Genomic DNA, 18,986 nt, shown 5'->3' with positions numbered 1-18,986 from the left:
AATATATTTAACCATTTTCACTGCACATTACACTTGATGTGTCTGTTTACATTTTTATTTTGGTCTGGTTTTACAAATATTACAAAATCTTAATTTTTTAATGTGCATTTATTAAACTCACAGAGCCAAAGAACATGTTTTCTCGGTACGTTTTTATTCTTTTAAGAGTTTGAAATATCAGCTTTACAACAGACACAAAAGGATGAAACTAGAGGAGATTGTTGCTCTGATTGTTGTCATTATGAGATGGAAACATGACTGTTTAATGAGTTTATTTTTTAAATCTGCAAACACAAAGAAACAAAGAGACAGAAGAAAATCAACATCAAAGACTCAGTGATTGACATCAGGACTGGGAACACTGGTCTCTCCTCAGTATCTCTGAGACCAGAGACTGGGAGCCCTGGGTGGCCTCACAGGTCACAGAGCCCACCTTCCCCCACTGGTCTGCAGTGAGCGTCAGGGTGCTGCTCCAGCTGTAGAGGCCGTCATTCTGCAGCACTCCAGGAGTCCTGCTCTCCTCCCCTCTGATGCTGCTGCTGCCACTGCTGTCGCTCGTCTTCCAGGACAGACTCCAGTCTGAGGGGAAGCCCTTGTTGGCCACACACATGAGCGTGGCCTTCCCCTGCTCCAGCTCCTTGTTGGAGGGACCCAGCACCTTCAGGGCGGGGCGGGTATCACCTAGGAAACACCAATCAGCTTAGAGGACAGGAACCACAATTTGAATTTCTCCTTTAAGAAGTTTCTGTCAGGTGTTTTTTCTGCTCCACCAGTCATTCACTCACACATTGTTTCACTTCCCTTTCAGAAACCTCTCATGCATATCAGCACAGAGAGAATCATCACACAGTTTGAGCTGAAATATGTTCAAACTACACTGGAAATAAAAGAAGCAGATGTGGAAACATTTACAGCAGAAGTTTGGCTTTAAAACGATTAGAAGTCTAAATCATGGACGACTGAAGACATTAGTGGACACAAGCACAGAGCAGCTACTCATTCATGTAGATTTGAAATGTTATTGAACAGCTCACATGATTTCAAACTAAATCTGAAACATCGGACACGATAAAAACATCAGAAAGCAAACTTTGACTCATCCAAACAGCAGCTGATGTGGTGGAAATTTACAAACTAATCATAAGATGATGAAGTTTACTCTTGTCTACATTTTACTGTGACAGAAATGTAGATTCAACAAGAGAAACTCGCAGAGCTCATCTGAATTAGTCCAGTAAAAAGGACAAACATCAAAAACTCAATTATTTTAATAAAAAAAATGTTTTTTCTCATCTAAGCAGCCTAACAAGTAGTTATGAAAGAAAATGATAAAACATTTAATAATAAACACAGTTAATTAACTTACTTCCAACATCCAGTCTGGTTCCTCCACCAAAAGTCCACCACAGTGATACAAACTCATTGAGGCGCCGTACAAAAACCTCTGACTGTAGAGAGACACGGCTCTCTGACTCTGTCAGACTGAACTAAACCTACAAGCCCTCAAAATACAACTTTATCATCAGAACCACAAATAATAATTAATACTATGAAACATCCTAGGCTTTCATTAGAAAATGTTATGAGTTTTTGAATATGCGTTTTAAAAGCAAACTTTGTTCATAGGCCAGAAAATATTATGAAATTATAAAGTAATGATTCGTTAATATAAATTGTTTCCTAGTATGCTGAATATTAAAGGAAATGAAAGGAATGACAAAAAAATATATTTAATTAAGCTCTAAGTCTGACTTACTTCCAAATTCCAGTCTGGTTCCTCCACCAAAAGTCCACCACAGTGATACAAACTCATTGAGGCGCCGTACAAAAACCTCTGACTGTAGAGAGACACGGCTCTCTGACTCTGAAACAAACAAACTCAACAAAATAATTCACTCCTTCCTTTTCAGTTTTACCAACTGATCTAAAAAAATTAAATTATTTCAGTGCTACACATTTAAAGAAGATATATTTTCATTTTGAATATATGAGTTTTGAAAATGGGACTTCTTCCTCTGATGATATCAAATCAATCAGTAATGAAATCATCAATTTAAAATGGAATTTTAAACTTGATTTAATATGTGTCAGTATAAACTGAGACCTTTTTGATTCTCTCAAATATCTGTTTTTTTTTTAAATTTTTCACGTGATATACAGTGTAGGTTAATTGTGATAAATCCATAAATACTGAAAAATACATAAAGACATATTTACCTCCAATAAACTGAATATATATATATACAGTGGGGCAAAAAAGTATTTAGTCAGCCACCGATTGTGCAAGTTCCCCCACTTAAAATGATGACAGAGGTCAGTAATTTGCACCAGAGGTACACTTCAACTGTGAGAGACAGAATGTGAAAAAAAAATCCATGAATCCACATGGTAGGATTTGTAAAGAATTTATCCGTAAATCAGGGTGGAAAATAAGTATTTGGTCACCTCAAACATGGAAAATCTCTGGCTCTCACAGACCTGTAACGTCTTCTGTAAGACGCTTTTCTGTCCCCCACTCGTTACCTGTATGAATGGCACCTGTTTGAACTCATCATCTGTATAAAAGACACCTGTCCACAGCCTCAAACAGTCAGACTCCAAACTCCGCCATGGCCAAGACCAAAGAGCTTTCGAAGGACACCAGGAAAAGCATTGTAGACCTGCACCAGACTGGGAAGAGTGAATCTACAATAGGCAAGCAGCTTGATGTGAAAAAATCAACTGTGGGAGCAATCATCAGAAAATGGAAGACATACAAGACCACTGATAATCTCCCACGATCTGGGGCTCCACGCAAGATCATCCCGTGGGGTCAAAATGATCATGAGAACGGTGAGCAAAGATCCCAGAACCACACGGGGGGACCTGGTGAATGACCTGCAGAGAGCTGGGACCAAAGTAACAAAGGTCACCATCAGTAACACACTACAACGGCAGGGAATCAAATCCCGCAGTGCCAGACGTGTTCCTGCTGAAGCCAGTGCATGTCCAGGCCCGTCTGAAGTTTGCCAGAGAGCACATGGATGATACAGCAGAGGATTGGGAGAATGTCATGTGGTCAGATGAAACCAAAGTAGAACTTTTTGGTATAAACTCAACTCGTCGTGTTTGGAGGACGAAGAATACTGAGTTGCATCCCAAGAACACCATACCTACTGTGAAGCATGGGGGTGGAAACATCATGCTATGGGGCTGTTTTTCTGCCAAGGGGACAGGACGACTGATCCGTGTTAAGGACAGAATGAATGGGGCCATGTATCGTGAGATTTTGAGCCAAAACCTCCTTCCATCAGTGAGAACTTTGAAGATGAAACGCGGCTGGGTCTTCCAACATGACAATGATCCAAAACACACCGCCCGGGCAACAAAGGAGTGGCTCCGTAAGAAGCATTTGAAAGTCCTGGAGTGGCCTAGCCAGTCTCCAGACCTCAACCCCATAGAAAATCTGTGGCGGGAGTTGAAAGTCCGTGTTGCTCGGCGACAGCCCCAAAACATCACTGTTCTCGAGAAGATCTGCATGGAGGAATGGGCCAAAATACCAGCTACTGTGTGTGCAAACCTGGTAAAGACCTATAGTAAACGTTTGACCTCTGTTATTGCCAACAAAGGTTATGTTACAAAGTATTGAGTTGTATTTTTGTTATTGACCAAATACTTATTTTCCACCCTGATTTACGAATAAATTCTTTACAAATCCTACCATGTGGATTCATGGATTTTTTTTTCACATTCTGTCTCTCACAGTTGAAGTGTACCTCTGGTGCAAATTACTGACCTCTGTCATCATTTTAGGTGGGGGAACTTGCACAATCGGTGGCTGACTAAATACTTTTTTGCCCCACTGTACATTTAAAAAACATTCTAGTGTCTAGTTGGCACTGAAAGGAACATCTTCAGTGCTCCTTGGCACTGATTCTCAAAGACTTTGAACTGTACTGGAGAGATGAGGCCCTTTCTCCCAAATCATGCAGACGAGAGCTCTGTCTAACACATCGGCCCAAAATCTCCTTGACATTTAGATTAAGCTCTAATGATTGTAAAACACATAATTTCACATAATTTCCATCCTCATTAAAGCATTAACTGATCCATAGCGTCAGATGCTGAGTCTGTGACCCAGTGTTTTGAGTTTATTTAGTATTTTTGGTTTCTTGGTTATATTAAAATATATGAAGTTCTTGTGGTGTTATGCTTAGTTAGGGTTTAATTGAAGTTTAGCCTAGTTGTGTTACCACCCAAGTCTCCTTGTTTGTGAGTCTTTTCCTGTCTTCTGTGTTAGTCTATCACATGTTATCATGTCTATGTCTCTCCATGTTTCCTGTTTTACTTTGAAGAGTCGAGTATTTCCATGTTCATGGTGTTTTGTTTCCCTGTGGCATCATTATGTGTATTCCAGTCAGCTGTTTTCCCAAGTGTTTCCACTTTCCCTGATCACCTCCTGTGGGTATTAGGTCTGTTTTCCGTCCCCCACATCACGTCAGGTTAAAAGTACGTATTTCATCATTCTGTTCAGGCCATGTTCATGTTTTCTCATCATAGTTTCTTGCATGCTCCTACTAATAATATTCATATCACTTTGTCATAGTTGACATAGTCTAGCTTTTCCCAGTTTAGCTTGTACTTTTAGTTTACTCCCCCTGTATGCTTTGCCTTGTTTTTTATTCCTGTGGAGTTTTTCCAGCCAAATAAAGGGCTCGCCTTTTGTTTAAACTTCTCTCTTCTTCTGTGGTGCACTTGGGTCCACTCCACAAACACACCAGCTGCTCAGCCGTGACACATAGTTCCTCCTGTCATCTTGGAAAAGCTCACTCAACTCAAGATTGAAAAGTTTAATGACACTAGTGATCACTCAGAACAAATATAATAGATGTCGTTTAAGTCTCCATTTATGAAAAGGATCTACATCTTCCTCTGCATTCTTCAGTAAAATCTTGGCTTTTTTATATTCATTGATGTGACACTGACAGCATGAGAAAGCTTTTTAATATTCAACAGCTGGGAAATCTTTGGCTCACAAAATCGATTAACTAAAGAAAGAGTCTTCTTTAAAAGAGCAAAACAGACAAAATAACCTTTTTCTATTTAGTTTTGTTAAACGTCAGGATAGGATCAGAGATGAGAACTTTTTAAACAGAGAGCTGATCCAGACTTGCTGTATTGGGGTGCTGGTCCTGCAGATCGACACTACGTCTTTACTAGTTATGGATTGGCAGTGGTGTGTGGGATTGTAGTATCAGGACATTTTCATGAAAGGTAACAATTAATGCATTTATGTATATGTTTCAATAATTATTTATATTCATGGCTACCAAAGCATGAGTCATCACACACTCTCTGAAAGTAAATGATGGAAGAAATTGGAAAAGAAAAATTCGTCAAGTTTAACCTTTTAAACGCAAATTGATAAAACATTGTGGAGATTTGGATACTTAAGTAAATATACATGTTCCTGTGTGCTGAAATATCTTTAATTAATAAATGCAAATTGAATAAATAAAAATACAAAGTAAAACAAAAAAGCACTGCACTAACTAAAGGACGAACGTGTCACATGACAGAGGATGACATGACGAGGAAAGATGACTGACTCTGTGTGTTTGCATATGTGTCCTGCCTCTCTGCTCACAGCTGTTAAGAGGCCAGTGTTGATCAGTGGCTGTCCAGGCCTTTCAGAGCCACTCACACACCAGCAGCACAATGATGATGTCACTGACTCTACTGCTGGCCACCCTGGGGCTCCTTGTTCAGGGTGAGACTCTCTGTGAAAACTTTGCTTCAGCATGCAGCCAGGTTCACCACAATGATGTTCTGCTATGATGGAGAAACTCTGAAACCAGCAGCACTGACCTTCTTCCATCTGTTCTCCATGTTAGAGAAATGATCCTTGAATGTTTGGATGTTGATCATCTTTCTCTAAACGTCTCCTATTTTTCATGTTTTCAGGTTCATCAGCAGAAATCGTCCTGACTCAGACTCCTAAAGCTCAGTCTGTTGTTCCAGGACAGACTGTCTCTATCAGATGTAAAGCTAGTTCAAGTGTTAGCGATGAGTTGCAGTGGTATCTTCATTAATCTGGAGAATCTCCCAAACCCCTCATTTACAACGCAGACAGTCGGTACTCTGGAGTTTCTGAGCGTTTCAGTGGGAGTCAGTCTGGAACTGACTTCACTTTGACCATCAGTGGAGTTCAGGCTGAAGATGCAGGAGTTTATTACTGTCAGCAGGATTACAGCCGCCCGTTCACACAGTGAAAAACAGTCGTACAAAAACCTCCCTCAGTCAGACTGAACAGAAACTGAAGTGACTGCTGCAGCTGGAAGATACTGCAGAGACTGATACAGTTCACTGAGGACACATAAACACATTTTATTAGAGTTTTCCTTTCTAACTCAGTTTGAAGAACAATACAAAAATGATTCAAGAGCATAAACAAGACCTTATTGATTTTTAGTGTCAGGCACAGTCTACTATGGACATTTGGACGTCCACCCCTGACCCAACCTGGACGTCAGTGTGACGTTTAACATTTAAACTTTGGACTGGGTCATTGTTGGACGTCATGTGCTCGTCTATGACAGGTGCAGGAAAATTACATGATTAATAAATATAATATTTTTATTTACAAATATCATGATTGTTGTTATCAACATGATACATATGAATATAAATTATTTACAAACAAACATGGTTTACTGTGTTTTAGCCTGTTGACTTTTCCAGTATTTATATATTTTTCTTTCTTCTTTAAGTGGTTTATTTATTTCAATGAATCAGTGTGTTTGTAACCACATTAAAACTGTTATTTAATAAAGTATGTTGAAAACGTTCAAATCCATGTTAATATATTTATAAACATATATAACAAACAGCAGAAATAACAGGACATGTTCAGGTGAAAAATCTTTATTGCTGTAAAATCTTGACAAGTTCATAAAACAGGAAACAAACAGATTAAGAATAAAGAGACTGAGACTGAAAAAGACTGCAGACTGAGAGCTGTAGCAAAGTGTAAACAACAACAACAATAACAAAAAACAGCATCATGCCCCCAGTGAATCAGCTCAGGACTGGGAACACTGGTCTCTCCTCAGAGTCTCTGAGAGTGGAGTATCGGAGCCCCTCGTGGCCTCACAGGTCACAGAGCCCACCTTCTCCCACTGGTCTGCAGGCAGCATCAGGGTGCTGCTCCAGCTGTAGAGCCTGTCTGTCTGCAGCGCCCCGGGGCTCCTGCTCACTTCCCAACCAATGCCGCTGCATCTGCGGCCGTCAACGATCCAGGACAGACTCCAGTCTGAGGGAAAGCCCTTGTTGGCCAGACATGTGAGTGTGGCATTCCCCTGCTCCAGCTCCTTACTGGAAGGGGCGAGCACCGTCAGGGTGGGACGGACATCACCTAGGAGACACCAATCAGCTTAGAGAACAGGTAACAGGTAGTTTCTGTCAGATGTTTTTCTGCTCCAACAGTCACTCACACGTTGTTTCACTTCCCTTTAAGAAACCTCTCAGCACAGAAATAACAGCAGTGAAATATGTCCAAACCACATACAGAAGGAAAAAAGTGCAACATTTGACAAAAGAGTGTTAAACTCACAAAAATCTGACTCACTCATGATTTTAAGGATTACTGGGAAATACGTTTAAAAACACAACTCACTAAAACAATTTTCTTCATGAACAGATTTTTTCTATACAGTTAACCTTAATCTGAAATGGGGGAACATGATGCAGAAGAATTTTTATTCAAGTAAAATTAATCTTTCCACAACTTACTGTAAAGGAACAGTTTTATCAACAGCAAGTAGGTAAAGATTTCAAACACAAATTTACACATAAAATTCTGTCAGCCTCCTTGTGATATCAGGAAAAACATCAAAATAAATGTTAATTTTTTTCTCCCACATTACTCCCGTCCTAGCTGATTTGCACTGGTTGCCTGTGAAATATCGTATCCAATTTAAAATTCTGCTGTTTACTTTTAAAATCACTAATAACACAGCACCGAGCTATCTTAAGGAACTCTTAAACTTATATGTTCCTGCTAGGGCTTTAAGATCATCCTCACAGTCTCTGTTGGTGCGGCCTAGATCTCGGCTGAAGTCTAGAGGTGATCGAGCGTTTGCCCTGGCCGCACCAGAGTTGTGGAACAACCTTCCGATTGGCATTTGGGCGTCTGATTCTATTCAATCTTTTAAATCACGGCTTAAAACGTATTTGTTTAATCTTGCGTTTTCTACCGGTTAAATGCTGGCCTTGTCTGCAGTGATTTATTTTACTAATTTTCTTATCATGCTTTTTATTTGCGCTGTGTATGTCTTATCCCATTGTGTGTTGATGACATAGTTATATTGTACTATAGCTATGTGCTATAGTTATATTTTTTCTATTGGTGGCTTTTTCCTGTGAACATAATTCTACACTTTTATTTTTATGACTCTGATTATGCTTGTGTTAATTTGTTCTATGTTAAGCACTTTGGCATGCCGTTGGTTTTTAAATGTGCTCTATAAATAAAGATTGTTGTTGTTGTGAAGCAGTGGGCAGCTGCCAATCCAGCACCCGGGGAGTAGTGAGTAGAGATGGTACTTTGCTCAGGGGTAACTCAGGGTAGCCATTCGGTGGATTTGAATCCCCGAACTTATGATTAGGGGGCGAGCACTGTCGATTTACTCCCTGTGTAATTCTGACAGCTGATATGAAGCATTCTTTAGTAAAATTACACAACCTTTATTTTATCTTTCCATACTGTTTACTGATTTCAATCCTCCATCCATCCATCCATTCACTTCCGCTTATCCTTTTCAGGGTCGCGGGGGGTGCTGGAGCCTATCCCAGCTGTCATAGGGCGAGAGGCGGGGTACACCCTGGACAGGTCGCCAGTCTGTCGCAGGGCCAACACACAGGGACAGACAACCATTCGCACTCACATTCACACCTAGTGACAATTTGGATTATCCAATTAACCTATCCCCACAAGTTGCATGTCAAACTCCACACAGAAAGACCCCGGCCTGATGGTGGAATTGAACTCAGGACCTTCTTGCTGTGCAGCAACAGTGCTACCCACCGTGCCACAGTGCTGCCCGATTTCAATCCTATCTGTATAAAATGTTAACATGTGCAGTATTGTGACAAGCAGGCTGATCCATCACTCAACAATATGACAAAAGTAAGTAAGTGAAATTTTATTTATGTAGCACATTTCAAGCATCACAAAGTGCTTCATATGAAAATCACAGAGCATTAAAGAAAAGAGTTTACTAAAGTCAAGTCTAATAACATGACATTTGGTTGTTTCTTAAGAGACCACCGCGTCCACAGATCTCAGACTCAGAGGGAGAGAGTTCCAGAGGCTGGGATCACTGTGGAAAAAGCTCTGTCTCATTTAGTTTTCAGCCTGTTATGATGTAGAGTAAACAGACCCTGATCACAAGAAATCAGGGACCTGCTGTGGCTGTATGGCTGAAAAAGTTCAATGACGTAAGCTGGTGCTTTCCCATGATGCTTACAAAAGTGTACAATGAATTACAATGAAGAAAAAAAATGAATAAAAATGAATAAGAAGACAGAGAAATAGAGGTTTGCATTAGAATCCTAAATGTATGCAGAGTCGAGAGTTACCCCAAGAGTCCAGACAGAGGATTTAATTGTAAAAACCATTCTTTAACATGCTGATTGAAGCAAGTCCCTGTTAGAGTCAGATCATTTCCATAGAGAGGCACTTTGCATCAGCAGCACCATGCTCCAGTGCTCTGGGAGAGTTTATAGTCCTGAGAGTTGAACACTGGATGACTGACAGCTGTCCTTCATCACAACAGAAGCCACAGAAATCCTCCTCATCAAAAACATGACTTTGATCTGCGTCCTCATCTGGACTCTCCTCTGCTGCTGCTTCACAGGTAAAGTCCAGAGAATCAAACTCCTCTCCTCTATCAACATCTGTCCCTCTGAAATGAAGCCCACAAAACCATGAAGCTGCTTTATGTTTTTGTCTCTGTGTCCTCAGAGTCCAGAGGACAGATCACAGTGACTCAGCCTGGAGCAGTGAGCTCTGCTGTGGGAGGAACTGTGAGCATCAAGTGTAGGACCAGTCAGGATGTTCATGTTTGGAGCAACTATCACTATTTAGCCTGGTACCAACAGAAAGATGGAGGAGTTCCTAAACTGCTCATTTACTGGTCTAGCACTCGACAATCAGGGATTCCAGCTCGTTTTACAGGCAGTGGATCAAACTCTGACTTCACTCTGACCATCAGTGGAGTCCAGGCTGAAGATGCAGCAGTTTATTACTGTCAGAGTTTTCACTATGCTAACAGTCAGCATGTGTTCACACAGTGAAAAACAGTCGTACAAAAACCTCCCTCAGTCAGACTGAACAGAAACTGAAGTGACTGCTGCAGCTGGAAGATACTGCAGAGACTGATACAGTTCACTGAGGACACACACACACACACACACACACACACACACACACACACACACACACACACACACACACACACACACACAGCATTAACATTGAGTGTATTGCTGTAAATTAAAAGACCACCAAATACTTTGAACACACAGAAAACATCAGTAGATAAATTAAGTATTTATTAATTAGCTGCTGTAGAAATTTAAATAGTAAACTTTTGAATCCAGCATTCGTTTCCTCTTTCCCATCATTGCTTAGACTCCACTTTGTTAATTGCTTTATCAGAGCATAACTTTGAAATCTTTAAATGATTTTTTTAGTTTGAATCTTAAGTCTTAAATTTTAAAGCAACATGAATAAATAAGGAGCTACAGAAAAAGCACTTTACTGCTCACAGACGTTCCTACATGATAGAGAACAAATAAGTTTAGAGTTCAGAGTTATCTCAGCACAGATGTGTTTACACATTTTAATATTATTTTACCTCAGACTGAATAAGAGCTGAGCTGACTGCTGCAGAGACTGATGGATTTCCTCCAGATTTACCTTAAACAGCATCATAACCACTCATAACAACACTATTAATAGAAGCAGTAATAAACATGCATTTCACTCTTTATACAATGTAATCAGAGTATACAATGAATGCATTGTAACTGTATTTGGTATCAATAAACACAGATTTGTGTGTGATTGTGATTCATGACTTCAACTTGGAAGCTGATCTTCTCTGAGCTGAAGACTCTGCCTCTCATTCCACTTTTCAAAGTCGTGCCAGGTGGTCCTTGGGCACTGTTCTCGGCTCGTGCTAGGACATCCGACTGATGCCTGTTGCCTCTGGTTCTCTGAGACTCTCACCCTCTGGGTGCCCCATCTGGGGCCTTCCTCCTTCTCCTGCTGTGGCCTCCTGGATCTCCTGGATCTCCTGGATCTATCGCTGTCTGACTGTCACGGACCCGGCTCTGGAGGTTACTCAGGGGTCCGTGAGCAGTGTTTATTATTATTGTTGTTATTATTATTATTATTACGACTATTATTTGGGGTCTGTCGTCTACTGTTCTGTCCACGTTTGTATGTATGTGTCTGCTTCTCTCTCTCTCTCCCCCCGTCCTCGGGGCTGTTGACGGAAGCGTGCGTCGTGGAAGAGGCGTGTCCGGGCGACTGTCGTCATCGGGAGTCCCTCTTTGCTGTTGCAGCTGATTACCTGACCAGCTGGTGGTGATCATCCCTCCCAGCTAGGAAGAGGTATTTAACCTGGACTCGCGGCGACAGTCGACGTGGGATTATTACTCTTGACCGGTATAGTCGGCTAGCGTGTGTGGCTTATTGTGGTTTTTCCTTCTTCCTCCAGGAAAGTCGGGCGAAGAAGCGAGTTGGGGAGCACACAAACTAAGGGAGCTACAGCACGGGACGCACTGGGAGCAAGGGATGAGCACCATTGGCAAATTACATCTCTGAGTTAATTGTTGGACTTACCTGTCTATTCACTGTAAATAAAGTGCACTGTGGCATCGCAGAGTCCTGCGTTTTGGGTCCTACTTTCCTCATCCCCACGGTCTGCCAGCCAGACCGTGACACTGCCTCTGACACCCAGGAGGGCATTATTGCACCTCCCTGCCCTCATTATTGTCTACCTTTTGTGACAATGACACACACCACAAAAAGATTGTTAATTTATGTATCTGTGCATTTTCATATCTTTGTGTTCCAGGTGCTGTATGTTTTTGTTCCCTTTGTTTTTTCTTACAGGTGCAGCAGTTGGTGACACATTGTTGGACAACACGACAACAGGCAGAGGAAACACACAAGGGAATGACACACAGGAGGAGAGCACAGATGGAAATAATCACACATAAGGAGACCAAGGGGAAGCAAAACTGAACACAGGACAAGGACTATCAGAAGAAAACAGGAAGCATGACGAATATGTAGATGCAGAAAAGACACTGTGACTGGGGGAACAAAAACAGAGACAGACACTAGACACTGAGACATGGAGACATGACTGCCTGTGCAACAGAGGGAACAATAAACATGGAGACAAGAGCTTATACACAGGCTTGAGATGGACACTGAGGGAGGGAGAACTAGGATCACTAAGAACTTAAGAAAAAAAGATAACCAAAACCATGAATAAAAGTAATCAAAGAATATAAATTAACAACACAGACAAAACACTGGGTCACAGATCCAGCACTGTGACATGTCCGCTTCTAAACAGGACTTTTTTTTACATACTTAGCATGCTAAAACAAAAGCAGAAGGACAAAGTATTGTTTAAAATACTCATTTAAAATTGATTTATTTCCAGACATCCAGTCTGGATCCTGAAAGAAAAGAGTTTGTATCATCATGATTGAGCTAAAACCTCTGAGTGTAAAGAAACACAGCTTTCTTCTTAATCGTACAGTTTGGTTGTCTGAAATCAAAAATGAAAAAACTGTAATAAATAAATGCAAAATAAGAAGGCATTTTACTATTTTGGTGTTATATCCACATTATCACATGCTGATGATCTGACAATAATAATGAAACTATACATGCATCCCATCCTATTCCAGCTGTCTTAAGGTCAGAGGCAGGGTACACCCTGGACAAGTCAAATAGTGAAACTAATAAAGACTTTAACAAAAAGAATGAATAATTCCAATAATGTCACGATCTGCAGCAGCAGATTGTGTGGAGCGGAGAGTGAGAGGACCCAAAATCAGACACGTGGAAACAGGATGGAATTTACCAGAAAGCGAGGCGTTCATTGAGACTGCATGAAAAATACAAAGCAAAGGAAAAACAGGACTAAGACACAAATACCTAAACTGGGCAAAAACCAACACTGTGAATGTCGTGCATGAAGCATGAAACATGAAACCTGTAACTTCAATAACTCTGATAATCTTTATTATTAACTGGGAGAAAAAGTGCCGACTCAGTCTTTTGTTCCAGGACAGACTGTCTCTGTCAGATGTAAAACCAGCAAGCGTCCTCCTGACAGACCGTGGTCTTTTTCTTGTGTTAAGAGGTTTAGTGAAGTGAGTTTCTCTCACTTTGCTGTGAACACTAGAAGAGATTAACTTCTATATAAGTTGATTAAAGCAGACCTGTAGTCTCTCATCTGCCTGCATTCCTGTGTTTGTTCTGTTAGTCTGTTCTTAACATCATGTCCACTGTCGAGCTCAATTCTGTCGTCATTATTTGAGTCCAGTTATTGTCTCGCTGCCTTCTGTGAGTTACTCAGCCTCTGTTTTGTGTGCTTTAACTCTCAGACTCCTGATCTCCACCTCATCCTGACAATTAGAGATCCTCAGCTAAGTCTCCACCTGCTTCACCTCTGCCACCACCAGCTTCTAGACTCTTCTCTGCTTTGGTGCTTCATCAGAGTTTCACTGTCAAATAGTTCATTAATCAAACTTCAGTAAATCTTCACTTGAACTTGATTTAAATGATCTCTGTTTAATCATACAGATGACACCCTGCTCTTTAATTTACTTATTAGGTTTTAGATCAGATTAAAATGTAGATCATAAAGCAGCTTTGAGAGTAGAAATTATGAAGAGCACACAGATAATCTATGGTTGACATGACCTCAACAGCTTATAGAGAAATATTTAATATGTGGATTAAAAAATATATTTAACCATTTTCACTGCACATTACACTTGATGTGTCTGTTTACATTTTTATTTTGGTCTGTTTTACAAATATTACAAAATCTTAATTTTTTAATGTGCATTTATTAAACTCACAGAGTCAAAGAACATGTTTCCTCGTTACATTTTTATTCTTTTAAGAGTTTGAAATATCAGCTTTACAACAGACACAAAAGGATGAAACTAGAGGAGATTGCTGCTCTGATTGTTGTCATTATGAGATGGAAACATGACTGTTTAATGAGTTTATTTTTTAAATCTGCAAACACAAAGAAACAAAGAGACAGAAGAAAATCAACATCAAAGACTCAGTGATTGACATCAGGACTGGGAACACTGGTCTCTCCTCAGTATCTCTGAGACCGGAGTGTGGGAGCCCTGGGTGGCCTCACAGGTTACAGAGCCCACCTTCCCCCACTGGTCTGCAGTGAGCGTCAGGGTGCTGCTCCAGCTGTAGAGGCCGTCATTCTGCAGCACTCCAGGAGTCCTGCTCTCCTCCCCTCTGATGCTGCTGCTGCCACTGCTGTCGCTCGTCTTCCAGGACAGACTCCAGTCTGAGGGGAAGCCCTTGTTGGCCACACACATGAGCGTGGCCTTCCCCTGCTCCAGCTCCTTGTTGGAGGGACCCAGCACCTTCAGGGCGGGGCGGGTATCACCTAGGAAACACCAATCAGCTTAGAGGACAGGAACCACAATTTGAATTTCTCCGTTAAGAAGTTTCTGTCAGGTGTTTTTTCTGCTCCACCAGTCATTCACTCACACATTGTTTCACTTCCCTTTAAGAAACCTCTCATGCATATCAGCACAGAGAGAATCATCACACAGTTTGAGCTGAAATATGTTCAAACTACACTGGAAATAAAAGAAGCAGATGTGGAAACATTTACAGCAGAAGTTTGGCTTTAAAATGATTAGAAGTCTAAATCATGGACGACTGAAGACATTAGTGGACACAAGCACAGAGCAGCTACTCATTCATGTAGATTTGAAATGTTATTGAACAGCTCACATGATTTCAAACTAAATCTGAAACATCTGACACAATAAAAACATCAGAAAGCAAACTTTGACTCATCCAAACAGCAGCTGATGTGGTGGAAATTTACAAACTAATCATAAGATGATGAAGTTTACTCTTGTCTACATTTTACTGTGACAGAAATGTAGATTAAACAAGAGAAACTCGCAGAGCTCATCTGAATTAGTCCAGTAAAAAGGACAAACATCAAAAACTAAATTATTTAAAAAAATACTTTTCTCTCATCTAAGCAGTCTAACAAATAATTATTAAATAAAATGATACCATATTTAATAATAAACACAGTTTAATTAACTTACTTCCAACATCCAGTCTGGTTCCTCCACCAAAAGTCCACCACAGTGATACAAACTCATTGAGGCGCCGTACAAAAACCTCTGACTGTAGAGAGACACGGCTCTCTGACTCTGTCAAACTGAACTAAACCTACAAGCCCTCAAAATAAAACTTTATCATCAGAACTACAAATAATAATGAATAATATGAAACATCCCAGATTTTCATTGGAAATTGTCCTGAGTGTCTGAATATTCATTTCCAAAGCTGACTTTGTTTCTTAGGACAAAATTTATGAATAAAATAATTAATCAGTTACACAAAAAGTTTCCTAGCCTTTCATATTAAATGAAATTAAAGAAAAGAAAATTGAATTGAAGAGAAAAAGGACATAGAAGTAACTTTGTTTTTGACTTACTTCCAACATCCAGTCTGGTTCCTCCACCAAAAGTCCACCACAGTGATACAAACTCATTGAGGCGCCGTACAAAAACCTCTGACTGTAGAGAGACACGGCTCTCTGACTCTGAAACAAACAAACTCAACAAAATCGTTCACTGTTTGTATCATTTATTAATATTATAATAATTAAAACAAATAAAGCCCATTACAACAATATTTAAAGAATCTGATTTCAAAATGTAGATTTTACAGCTTTCACATGTGAAAACATCTCTTGAAACCTGACACTTATTTTTTCACAGCTCTAAACACTGAAACTAATTCTCAGCCTAAAACGCTTCAAAAACACTTCAGATTCATGTCGTTATGTTTTGAATTTCACAAAAATATTAAGTTCTGGAAAGTGTACCAGCATTTTTTTCTATAATTTTTTTTTAATTTCCGAAGGAACATGTCCATTGTTACGACGCTGCCTACACATACAGGGTTTTTTTTAATGAGTTTTTATTTCTATTTTGGAATTCTGTCTACAAATAATGGTGTTTTAGGAAGTTTTGAAAATTCCTTCCAGGTAGAGAAGACTGTGCTCTGTGCTGTTCTCACTGTGAAGGCTTCTAACTGGTAAACATTACCATTCAATTCGGGTTTTATCACCATGTGTTGCTTTGGTTCACTTTTGACATGTTTCACACACACACACACGTTTTCAAACGACTTCACTGACATTTATTCGTGAACACTTAAATGAACTCCAGTAAATGTTTCCCCATCACTGCTTTTCTCAGTTGCTTTGGTGAAAGTCTTACATCAGGAACGTCATTCTCACCACTCTTAATGCAGCTCTCCAAATATGTAAGGCCTTTTTCACCACACAGACTCATCTATGCAAAAGACACTTCATAAAACACTTTCACCGTCGTTTTAAGACATCAAAACAGGTTTTTTTGTTTTGTCATTTTTCTCAAAACCTCACCTACTTTGGAAAGAGTACTGCAAAAAATGTAGGCCTAATGTCACAAGGGGCCAAAGGCCTGTACGCAACTGGACTCAAGTGCTGGACCACATGTGGAGACGGTTGAGTTTGCTTCACACAAATCTTTATTTGGCACAAAAACACAGAGTTATACTTGACGTGGGATTCCTGACAAGAAAACGTAGCGTGGTGGCCTAAGGTGGCGTGGTGATCAAGAGGGAGAGAGGAAAAGGGGGTTAGTGGGTTCACAGACTTCTCCAGGTGTGGTTGAATTTTAAAGAGGAGTATGGCTTATGTTGCAGGTGGAGTTGGTGGTACTTTGAGGGGAGTAGGTGAAGGTCCAGCTGAGCTGAATAGATTTAAGATGAGCTGACCTGAGCTCCAAGTGATCCTGTGAGAAGCAGTGGGAAGAGGGCAGCAGGTGTGATATTGAAATCCTTCCCAGGAGACGGAGCATGAAGCTGCAGTGAGTATGGCCGAGTGCATAGACTTGTGCAAGGAGCATGAAGCATGGTAGCCTGTTACCACCGAGGGTAAGTTGACAAACTAGCAGTGAAGAGACGGCAACGCTGGTCTTGAATATCCTGAGTAGGTTGCTCCAGATTGGCTCCATGTGAGGAGATGACGGCTCTGCCCAGGGCAGACACAGGAGAACATGGTGGAAATTTACCAGCAGCTCACCCGGACTGTGACAGCTAATGAGAAGTTTAAAACTGTTTTCAGGAACAAAAATCACGTCTGATGGTTTTTTTGTATTTTTTTAACCTTACAAAACTGATGAAATGGAGAAAAGCAAAATAATACTCATTAAACTATATGTGTGTTCTGTTCACATCATCGACACATTCTCAGCCTGGCTGGGGGGCTTCTTTGCCCAGCCTGGAGGCTCCCGGTGCAGACGGCTCCCTGTGATAGTGTTTCCTCACCCGGCTCATGTAAAGATTGATTGATTACTACAGTGCCGTGATCTTCCTCGTGCTGTGTGTGTTTTGTTAGATTCTTCCCAGTTTAGGTTTTGTGGAGTTTTCTGTTCAGCAATAAAAGCTGCCACTTTGAGTTCAGTCCTGTTTCCAGTGAGTTTGAGTTTGGGTCCAATTCCTGCCTGGACACAGCCCGATCACGACAGTTGTGAGCTGTGAGTTGTGGATCAACGAAGTAACAAATCCCTTTATTAGTGTAGAAACAACAGCAGTGTGTATGTGTGTATGAAACAACGAGAAAGGCTAATTTGATTGGGGAAAAGCATCACTGATTTGAGAACTGCAGCAAAGCGACTGAGAGAAACTGTAATATATGTTGGAGGTGGATGGTACTGGAGGAAATCATGTTGTATCATGATGTTTGAACCATATTTAATTTTGGATCACAGCCATCTGAATGGTGTCCTACAGCAATATTTTAAAATTGACATTGAACTTATTTTAAATATAATCAGTTAGTAGTTCTTCAACCGCATCAGGATCTGCGTGGCGTACAGAATGTTGTAAAAACATGTAGTGAAGTCCAGACCTTTACTTTTTCACATTGTGCCTCTAAACTTGGTCAGATGATTTCCATAGAGAGGCACTTTGCATCAGCAGCACCATGCTCCAGTGCTCTGGGAGAGTTTATAGTCCTGAGAGTTGAACACTGGATGACTGACAGCTGTCCTTCATCACAACAGAAGCCACAGAAATCCTCCTCATCAAAAACATGACTTTGATCTGCGTCCTCATCTGGACTCTCCTCTGCTGCTGCTTCACAGGTAAAGTCCAGAGAATCAAACTCCTCTCCTCTATCAACATCTGTCCCTCTGAAATGAAGCCCACAAAACCATGAAGCTGCTTTATGTTTTTGTCTCTGTGTCCTCAGAGTCCAGAGGACAGATCACAGTGACTCAGCCTGGAGCAGTGAGCTCTGCTGTGGGAGGAACTGTGAGCATCAAGTGTACGACCAGTCAGGATGTTTATGGCAACAACTGTTTAGCCTGGTACCAACAGAAAGATGGAGGAGTTCCTAAACGTCTCTTTTACTGGTCTAGCACTCGACAATCAGGGATTCCAGCTCGTTTTACAGGCAGTGGATCAAACTCTGACTTCACTCTGACCATCAGTGGAGTCCAGGCTGAAGATGCAGCAGTTTATTACTGTCAGAGTCAGCACTATCCTAACAGTCAGTGGGTGTTCACACAGTGAAAAACAGTCGTACAAAAACCTCCCTCAGTCAGACTGAACAGAAACTGAAGTGACTGCTGCA

General features: G+C 40.7%; 5 gene segments (V, D, J or C); 2 read left to right on the top strand and 3 right to left on the bottom strand.

Annotated features, from left to right (window-relative positions):
- Positions 1-346: 346 nt before the first annotated feature.
- Positions 347-789, bottom strand: LOC308384476 (Ig kappa-b4 chain C region-like). The segment is given in 2 exons: positions 786-789; positions 347-681 (listed from the first exon to the last, which is right to left on the bottom strand).
- Positions 790-7,061: 6,272 nt separating this feature from the next.
- On the bottom strand, positions 7,062-8,162 carry LOC308384475 (Ig kappa-b4 chain C region-like). The segment is given in 2 exons: positions 8,063-8,162; positions 7,062-7,393 (listed from the first exon to the last, which is right to left on the bottom strand).
- Positions 8,163-9,844: 1,682 nt separating this feature from the next.
- LOC308384474 (Ig kappa chain V region K-25-like) lies at positions 9,845-10,335 on the top strand. The segment is given in 2 exons: positions 9,845-9,896; positions 10,004-10,335.
- A 4,047-nt stretch (positions 10,336-14,382) lies between these two features.
- LOC308384472 (Ig kappa-b4 chain C region-like) lies at positions 14,383-14,825 on the bottom strand. The segment is given in 2 exons: positions 14,822-14,825; positions 14,383-14,717 (listed from the first exon to the last, which is right to left on the bottom strand).
- Positions 14,826-18,443: 3,618 nt separating this feature from the next.
- Positions 18,444-18,925, top strand: LOC308384471 (Ig kappa chain V region BS-5-like). The segment is given in 2 exons: positions 18,444-18,495; positions 18,603-18,925.
- The last annotated feature ends 61 nt before the right edge of the window (positions 18,926-18,986 follow it).

The sequence above is a fragment of the Rhamphochromis sp. 'chilingali' genome (assembly GCF_963969265.1).
Source record: "Rhamphochromis sp. 'chilingali' genome assembly, chromosome: 17".
Taxonomy (NCBI): Eukaryota; Metazoa; Chordata; class Actinopteri; order Cichliformes; family Cichlidae; genus Rhamphochromis; species Rhamphochromis sp. 'chilingali'.
Note: the sequence above shows the minus strand (reverse complement) of the source record. Positions and strands in the feature narration are given on the sequence as shown.